This window comes from Oryzias melastigma, linkage group LG15, assembly GCF_002922805.2.
Source record: "Oryzias melastigma strain HK-1 linkage group LG15, ASM292280v2, whole genome shotgun sequence".
NCBI lineage: Eukaryota > Metazoa > Chordata > Actinopteri > Beloniformes > Adrianichthyidae > Oryzias > Oryzias melastigma.
Window position 1 is genome coordinate 21,065,905 of NC_050526.1, and position 9,096 is coordinate 21,075,000.

Here is a 9,096-nt window from a genome sequence, read left to right on the forward strand (position 1 = left end):
AAGGATGCTAGGTTTTATTTATGTTGTTTAATACTGTTTTCAAGAGCATCTCTTAAATCACATGTGTCAAAGTCAAGGCCCAGGGGCCGGATCCGGCCCTCCAGATCTTTTTATGTTATTGTTATTAATGGCATGATGTTATCTCATTTCTAACTTGAATTATTTTTATAAAATATATTTTTTAAGGAGAGTAAAATGTTGAAAGTTATTTAAGGTTTAAGTTTATTTATTCTGGAATATTCCTGCTTGTTTTTATTATTCATGATTATGAATTTGCATTCTGCTAGCTTTTTTACTATTTTGGCATTTACTAAGATTTTTTAGGCTATTTTGGAGCTTGGCTAATATTTTAGCGACATGCTAGCTGTTTTTGCTAACTTTTTTTTTTTTAACGTTTTTTAAGCCTTTTTGGAGTTTTGGCGTTAGGCTAATACTACGCGCTAGCTGTTTTAGCTTTTTTTAGGCTTTTTCGGAGTTAGGCTAATATTTACACGATAGATGTTTAGGCTAATTTTTGCTTTTTTTTGTCTTTTAGATGGTTTGGGGGTTTAGCTAATATTTTAGCTACATGCTAGCTGTTTTAGCTAATTTAGGGTTCTCTTTTTAAGTTTTTTAGGCTATTTTGGAGTTTAGCTAATTTTTTCAGCTACATGCTAGCTGTTTTGGCTAATTTTGGCTTTTATTTAAGCCTTTTAAAGCTTTTTAGGCTCTTTCTGAGTTAGGCTAATATTTACACGATAGATGTTTAGGCTAATTTAGGTTTTTTTTTTTGTTTTTTAGATGGTTTGGGGGTTTAGCTAGTATTTTAGCTACATGCTAGCTGTTTTAGCTAATTTAGGGTTCTCTTTTTAAGTTTTTTAGGGTATTTTGGAGTTTACCTATTTTTTTCCGCTACATGCTAGCTTTTTGGCTATCCTAAGTTTAAGTTCATAATTGTGTTATAAAAAGATATGGTTTTAAAGTTTAAAAAACATTTGTTTTAGAGTGCTCAAATCCTGTTCGGCCCCCAACGTAAGGTGTGTCTTGGATTTTGGTCCCTTGTGCGATTGAGTTTAAACACATTTAACAGAATTTAGTTTAAACACACAGTATGAACAAACAGTAAATAGTTGAACTAAACGTTTTCCTTTAAAGCGCTATTTAAAGAAATACTTTTGCTTCAAGAATTTATGATAATTTGGATTCTGTTATATAATAAAGTTACATAAAAGAGCACAGACGTAGCAAAGATAAACAAACAATGGAATTTATGCATCCTCCTACAAGAAAAACATTGTAAAAATGTCAAGTTTATGAGCAATTTACAATCTAGCTTCAAAGTGGATGACGAAAAAACTTTTTATAACCCAGGATTCAAACAGCATTTAAACACTTATTATACTATTGTTTGGGTTTGAGGACCGGCCTTGTGCTTGTTTTCCAGAAACCCTGGCTAATCTGCTGCTGATTACCTGGATCAGGTGTGTTTGGCCAATGAGGAGCTTCAATGTCAGGTTGGTTGGAAAGCATGTAGGACGCCGGCCCTCGAGGACTGATCCAACCTATCGTAATAATCAGCATTTATATCACTTTCCTTTTTACCGCTGCAACCGAGGTTGATGTCGGCTCAGCAGCTTGTTACCATGACAACACGCCGGATCACGTATCAAATAGTTCGCTTTTTGTGAAAAATTGATCTGAACTGAAAAAAATAACAAGAAGAAAATACTAAATATCGATTGAATATTTATTTCTTTTGTAAATGACCATGGTATAAGCGGGATAATGCCCTTCAAAGTGTGCATTATCCTGCATTATCCGACATTGTCACTTTCATCAGAATCCCATTTCCCCACCATGTTGGACGGTTCAGACTTGTACGGCATGTGTACATTTTTGATAATGCTCACTTCGTCGGGCATTAATAAATAGAATTTTGTATATGTGCATCAGGCGAGCACTCTTTAAAGATTTGTATGCATAGGAGCCATTTTTAATTTGTAGTTAGTTGTAAGCTGCTGTAAGTTGTGCGTGCACGGATTGAATTGAATGAGAACACACAACTGCATGTACACAAAGTTACCCACAAAATGTACTGCATGAGTTACAAATGAAGGATCGTGCACACACAAATGCTTTGGGACTATTTTCTCTCTACAGTAACTAGTGTGTGTTTGACACACAATTCACTTTAATATAAAACAACTCTACAACAGAACTATAAATATTCAGAATAGTTTAATTTAATTGGTAGATTTGTTATCCATGACGCTGTTACTGACAGTCATTTGTGATGAGCTTCATTGTTTAATTTTGAATTTGAAATTAAAATTGTCTCTAAATCGGAGCATGATAGAAAAATAGAAATTTATGACAAAATATTGATAATAAATATGTTTAAAATGACATAACACTGAAAATATGGCTTTGAATGGACCTCATACAAACTACATGCAGTTTATCCATCAATATACAACATTTTTGAGTGCAAAATTTCTTAGATAAAACAAAATACTAATAGCTATTATTATAGTGTGTGTCTAGTACACAAAACTCAAGGGATTTTCTGGTTATACACAAAGAAACAAAACATAAATTTAATCGTTATCCTGTTATATATATATATATATATATATATATATATATATATATATATATATTGTATTTTACAAATAACACAAAAATAGACAAACAACAACCACCCACCTTAAATGACTAGCAAAGATATAAAATACCAGAGGGGGAAAAAAAGAAAAAAACAACAATATTGAACGAAGGTCATTCAATCACTTTTGTAGTTAAGAAGTATTTCTGTACTAAGTTACATTTTTATTCAGAACATCTTATTGTATACCTAATTTTCTCAAGTTTTCCATGAAATAACACATCTTTAATCCAATGTGAAATCTTTTTAACCATTTTTAGATTGGTTGAATTATTCTTAATTGTCATGCCTAAATTAACCAGGAAACTATTTTTATTTATTTTCAGAAAAGTTTCACAGGAATGTTTTTTTTCCACATTTTGTGGACTAAAACCTAAAGATCAGCAAATAAATACAGCTTTAAAATCTCCAAATGAAAAACATAAAAATGCTTTTTGATCAATCAAGATTCACGCTCTGAAGTAGAACCGTTTCTGGACAGGTATTTACACTTTTATTTTGAGTTATTTGGAGGTCTGCCCTCTGCCCCGATGCACCGCCGAGCCTTTCCCCCGACAGCTGTGGCTTGGCTGACTTTCAGCTCTCCCTGTCTTAACCTGAAGAATTATGTGCTCAGATAATTAGCTCTTATAGGTACACTCTCCATTTCTCCACTCCACTGGGCACATCATCTTCCTCGCCTCTTTATTGTTTGGTTTGCTTTGTCAGATCGATGTCTTGCTACTGCGTAACCAGCACTCATATCTCAGGCTGCATAAATCACAACAAGGTTTCTGTCGCTCGGGAGCGTGCTGCAGCTTTGCAGCCCTCGTGTACACCCACAACAAACAAACACACACACACAAACAAGTGGGTGGACTGCTTTATGCTTCACATACAACAAACACCTCTCCTTGTTACTCCTGTCCCTCTCCCCCTTTTTTTTTTCTCTGCATCTTCACCGCCACTGAGTGGCCAATGAAGAATCAGATTCAACGATGATGGGTAGAGTCGGCGTGGAGGGAAGGCTGGGTGGCTTATGATTACAGCTCCACCCTTCTAATGAATTCCAACAATCCTACAGTGAGGCTGTTATGATCTTCTGTTATAAATGTTCTGCCGAAGGAAGACACAATTTGGAGCAGCCCTCTTCAGCCCCATTTACATCCCTAATTGGCTACTTTCATTAGAGGGCGAAAAGAAGACAAAAAGGTAATGGCGTCGACTGATAAAACCCCAAATCAAGTGTCAACGTCTCTCCGCACAAAGGCGCATAAACCTTGATTATGGTGCAATAAATGAGCCAGAAATGCCATCCCATGTGTAAAGACCTGAGCACCCCTGGGTCTGTGGCTCTGTTAATGTCACCCTAAACACTGCTGGTTTGTAGACATTAGCCATGCTAGCCAGAATACTCATTTACAGAACCTCTTCATCTCCCAATACCTCCTCTGCTTTGCTTTAAACATGTATTAAGAAGCTTATCCAATAGAGCAATGCTCAGTCACTCGTATCCCCTCCAAGTGTGTGAGACTCCACAGAAGTGCGGTCATATATTACACTTTACAATAAGGACGCGGCCTGTATGACAGCGGAGAGGACTCGGAGCACGAGGCCGGTCTGGGAGTCTAACCCAAGAGTTTCCATGTTTGGTCCGAAGGTTGATAATGTCCTGATTTCATGGTTCAGAGTGGGACTTGCTGTGTGATTCTGTTCTATCTTTAATGTATACGTGTGAACAGTAGGGACTAATAGAGCATGTGGCAGCTTTACAATGCAGTGGATCTGTGGGCGGCCAATTCCTTCTGCCAGAAAACTGTTCTTAAGAGTGGTCTGCCAAACTCTGCAGGTCGTGTGCGTAAGCTGACAGCATCAAGTATTTTTACTCAAGTTATATGTTTTGCTATAATTGCCTATTTAGTAGTTTAGCTGCAAAAAAGTCAATTTTTTTTAATGTAGTGCACACAAATAAGAAGGTAGTTCAGCGTTTTGGAGCTTTATAAGGTTTTGGTGAGGGAAAGACGTTATTTATTTTGCTCGTAAATCGGAGATATAATTTATTTTCACAGCTTTTCCAAAATAATGATGATTTTTTTTATTTTTTATATGAAACTGATTTATTTTAATTTTTTGCTACATATTTATTAGCAGATTCACCTTTGCAGAAAAATATGGATGTAAACAAAAATGTTTTTTCTGAAAAAATATTGAATTTTAATGGGAGCATATAGATCTGATTCTCTTTGACTATTGTAATTTATTCAACCACTTACGCAATTAACGTAAATCTAGTAAATTCTAAAGTGGAGAAAAGCAACCCTGTTTTTATACAGAACAGATTAAGAACAGCATTCTTATTTGTAACTGTGGCCCTGCAAAAACCATGAGGTAACAGGAACAAAAAAAAAAACACATAAAAAATATAAAAAGCTAAAATCATGCAGCAACACTTTACTAACATAAAATGTTGCATTTTGGTGCAAAGCCATAATGATGCAAATAAACTTTTCTCTGCATCAGAACCAGCAGATTCACAGTAACTGTGTAAATATTCAAATAATTACATTAAATCAAAGAGCATGTGTTATTTCAGTTGTTACTGGTGGAAGCGCCTGTGTTAAAGAGTTAAAGATCTTTCCTAAAACTACAACACGTTTAATACTTCAATTGAAAAATCTTGAAAATGAACATATTTGAGGAATTTTAAAATAATTTTCTTGCACCTTTTTCATTTTGTCTTCAGCAGTACACACCAACCCTGTAGTTTGGACTAATTATAATTTCAAAAGTGTCTTCCTTCTATTATGTGGTACATCTGTCATTCTAAACATGATTCAAATCAATCTTAATCAGAATCTGGGGTTCAGGTGCTGAAAAATCACTGAATACTCTAAAAACAATGTAAAAACTTATGTATATCTCCAAAACATTTATTTGTGTACAATCAATGCATTTATAGAAAGATTGAAATTAATAAAACTAGATGAAAACATCTGTTTAATGTTAAAAATTAATATTTTTGTTTTTATTATGTTTTTTTTTTACTAAAATTGTTTTAAAAAATATTATTATTTGCTAAAATCGTTGGTTAATATTTACATCACACAACATATTTTTAAAAGAAGTTACAAAAGTCTGTACATGACGACACATTAGGGGCCAAATATGGAGAAACATCACGATGCTTTGAACTGTGGGAAATTATTAATAAAAACAAAGCAGAAAAATAGCATACAGAGACAAACACTTCATTTTAGAAAAAAGCTCTAATTTACCAAATGAAGTCCATGTTTTTGGTGGATTCCAAACCGACACAAACATCTTGATTGTTTTTTACTGTACAGTGACACAATTGACCATCCACTTGACATGGCCTCATTGCCCTCCCAGACAGGACGTGTTTTGTTTGTTTGTTTGTTTGTTTCCTCAGAGTCACGTTTGTGTGGCGTCTGGATGATCTTTTCCATCTAATAAGGCTGGGAATGCTTGTTGGGGAAACACTTTGTTTGTACTAATGACTCACTGTCTGCTATTCCTAATTGATTCGGATGACCAGCGTGTCAAAAAAAATTAATTTGATCCCAGAATAACCACCAACCTCCTCACAAGACGTAATGAGTTCTAATGGAAGTGAACAATAAGGCGGTTTGAGGCTGACATCATTGTTGTTCTATTTTATGGGGAGTAAAACCAAACACTGAGGGAAACCACGGTCATTACCGGCATCAATCATGGAGAATATTTCCGACAAGTTGCCATAATGTACCACTCTAAATGTGGCTCCTGCATGTGTAGGTGTTTGTTTTCCAGCCACTGTAAAACTGTACGAACAACATGGCAGTCGTGAGAGAAAGGATGCATCGGCTGTCTTTCGCTGTCATTAGGCGGCGTCTGGAGGATAATGTAGAAGCAGTATGGGGTCCGGGGGAAGTATTTATGACCCTGTAGGAAACTCGTCGGGCTGTGGTGATCGCGGGGAGATAATGGGAGGGAATGGGATGCAACGAGGTGTTCTGAAAGCACCAACCAGAAAAGAGAACAGCCAGGATAAATCAATGTTGGTCATTTTCTCTTCTCCTCCGTCTGCCGTAGCCTGAAGCATTCACACATTCCATCATTAGGATCTGCCCCACAACTTTAAATGAAACAGCAGAGTTGCGAGGAAAAAAAAATCAAAACCAAATTTTGTTTGCTTGAGCAGTCTGATGCAGGATCAAAGTGTAGTGATATTAATTTGGTTAAACACAGACACAGGCACTTAAACAACTTTTCAGTGACATTGTGAGGCACACAAACAAGACTTCACCTCATTAAACAGGAACAAACCAGGGGAATTACACTTAGTTATGGAAATGGATTTGAAACATGCAAAGCATTGCTTCTGCTAAGTTTAAGCTGGAATATGATAAACAGAAGTGTTGTTGTAGCTCCACTGGAATGCCAGCGTCATTATAATCTAACCTCTGATGATCAAAAGAGACAACTCATTACAGAAGTAGATTGACCCTAAAAAGAACTTAATTTAATAAAGTACCACCTCCAAATGTTGGGGTGTATTTATGGTCGCTTAAGTGGAATGAATACTTGTCGTTAAAATTTAATGTGCTGCAGCTTAATTGCTATAGCCAAAATTATTTAATCTGAGTTATCAGAATGGAAGGAAATTAAAATAGTTCCACCTATTGAAATAAAATAAAAAAACAGCTTGGAAAAAATAAAAAATAAATGTAAATGTGTAAAGGACTTTTGGAAAACAAAATAAAAGTCATAAGAACACATTTAACAGTTATTTGTCATTAAAGGTGTGGTTATACATTTGTCTTTGTTTCACTTTTGTTTCCTCATGTTAATTCACATAACACTCATAAGGGAGGAGTATTCCTGTCTCTGGGCACACCATTGTCCACCATTTTGGGAGTCAAGAACTCATAGTTTTGATACATCCTTTGGGTAAATTTGGTGACTTTGGTGTAAGAGAAATAGCCTCTGTTGAATGTATATATTTTATAAATCTAAAAGCCTTTTTAGTTATTTTTCTTCCTGTTAACCTGCATGTGAAGAAGGCTGCTGCGCTGTACCACCTGGTGAAACACAGAAGTGTTGGAAATGGATAAGTTCTCATGTCTGCAAAAAGATGCTATGGTTGACTGTTGAAACTCATCTTTAGATTGAGTCTTCTCTGTAACCAAGGCAACCAAATTCTAGTGGCAGATTTTGGTGTAGGCGACAAATCTCACTCTAACTGGTATTTGCTTCCCTCTAAAAGTATTTTTCTTTGCAGAAATTACTTAATAGCCACCAAATCTCATAATCACAACAGAAAAATACCAAATTCCAGTTTCTCATTTTATTGATTTCATTGATGAAGACAAAAAAGCGACGATGAGGCGCCGCAGTCAAACGGGAACGGTGGCAGTTTACAGATGCATGCAGACTCTGAGGGGAATATTTTGTGTCTCTTAGGCCATCGTCATGAAACAACCCCGTCTCCCCGTCTGGCCATCACCATCACCTGAGTACTAGCCCTCCTGGGTCTCCACACAACTCTTCCCATCAGCCCCCACTGTCACTCCCAGGAGCCTCTCTAATGTTTTCCATCTGCAGTCCGTCCCAGCAGTATTTAGTCAGAGCTCTGCTCAGTGCGAAGTCTTGTTTGTGCCACTTCTCATCCTGACATGATCTTCCGCTTTGTCTTTGACTCTAATTGTTTGCCGCCAACCCCCGACCCTCGCCTGGACTCTGACCACTCTGGTTGTTCTCTGATTCCCTCATTCTCGTGTTTGACCCCTGCCTGACCCTGATTTAGCTTTCTGGACTTTAAGGTGTCCTTCACTGCTGATCTTGAATAAACCTGCTGCTCTTTGATCCAGCCGTCTGCCAGTTTGTGGTATTAGGGTTAGAGGAGGAATTTGGATTCAGCCTTAGTGTCTCGTAAGCCCTTTAGTTACACATTATTTGTCTTAAAAATAGTCTATATTAAGGGATTATCAGGGCCAATCCATTACTTTTGAAAGCGTGCAGGTACTTAAACAGTTCTGAAACCGATATTTATTTTTTATGTTTGTAATGCTTGATTTTGTGCCACAGTGTCACAGTTCAGGCAGGAAGACAGGAGCCAAGTGAGGGTCAGGGCAGGCGGCAGGCAATCCGAAAGGAAGCAGGCTCAGGTCCACAGAAGATCAGGTCCAGGCCTGGGAACGCCCCCAGAGGAGCTGGAGGAAGTGGCTGGGGACAGGGAAATCTGGGCATCTCTTTGATGGATGGATAATTTTAAAAGGATTATGTGACCTTTGCTATGACAGCTGCTTTAAGCAATATTTTATTTTATCTTTTATTAAAGACTGTTCCCACATTCCATAAGAATTCTTGCACAGACAAACATGAAAACATCCTTCATTATTGCAGCAATACATCCTTGTTCCAGCTGTCTGTAATCTTTACCTTATTCAAATACACACACATTCTACCTGTTA

General features: G+C 36.8%; 1 long non-coding RNA gene across 1 annotated transcript; it reads left to right on the forward strand.

Moving 5' to 3' along the window:
- Window positions 1–1,444: 1,444 nt before the first annotated feature.
- On the forward strand, window positions 1,445–9,096 carry LOC112161390. The gene is made up of 2 exons (XR_002921873.2): window positions 1,445–1,493; window positions 8,087–9,096. It is a non-coding gene; the product is annotated as an uncharacterized LOC112161390 (long non-coding RNA).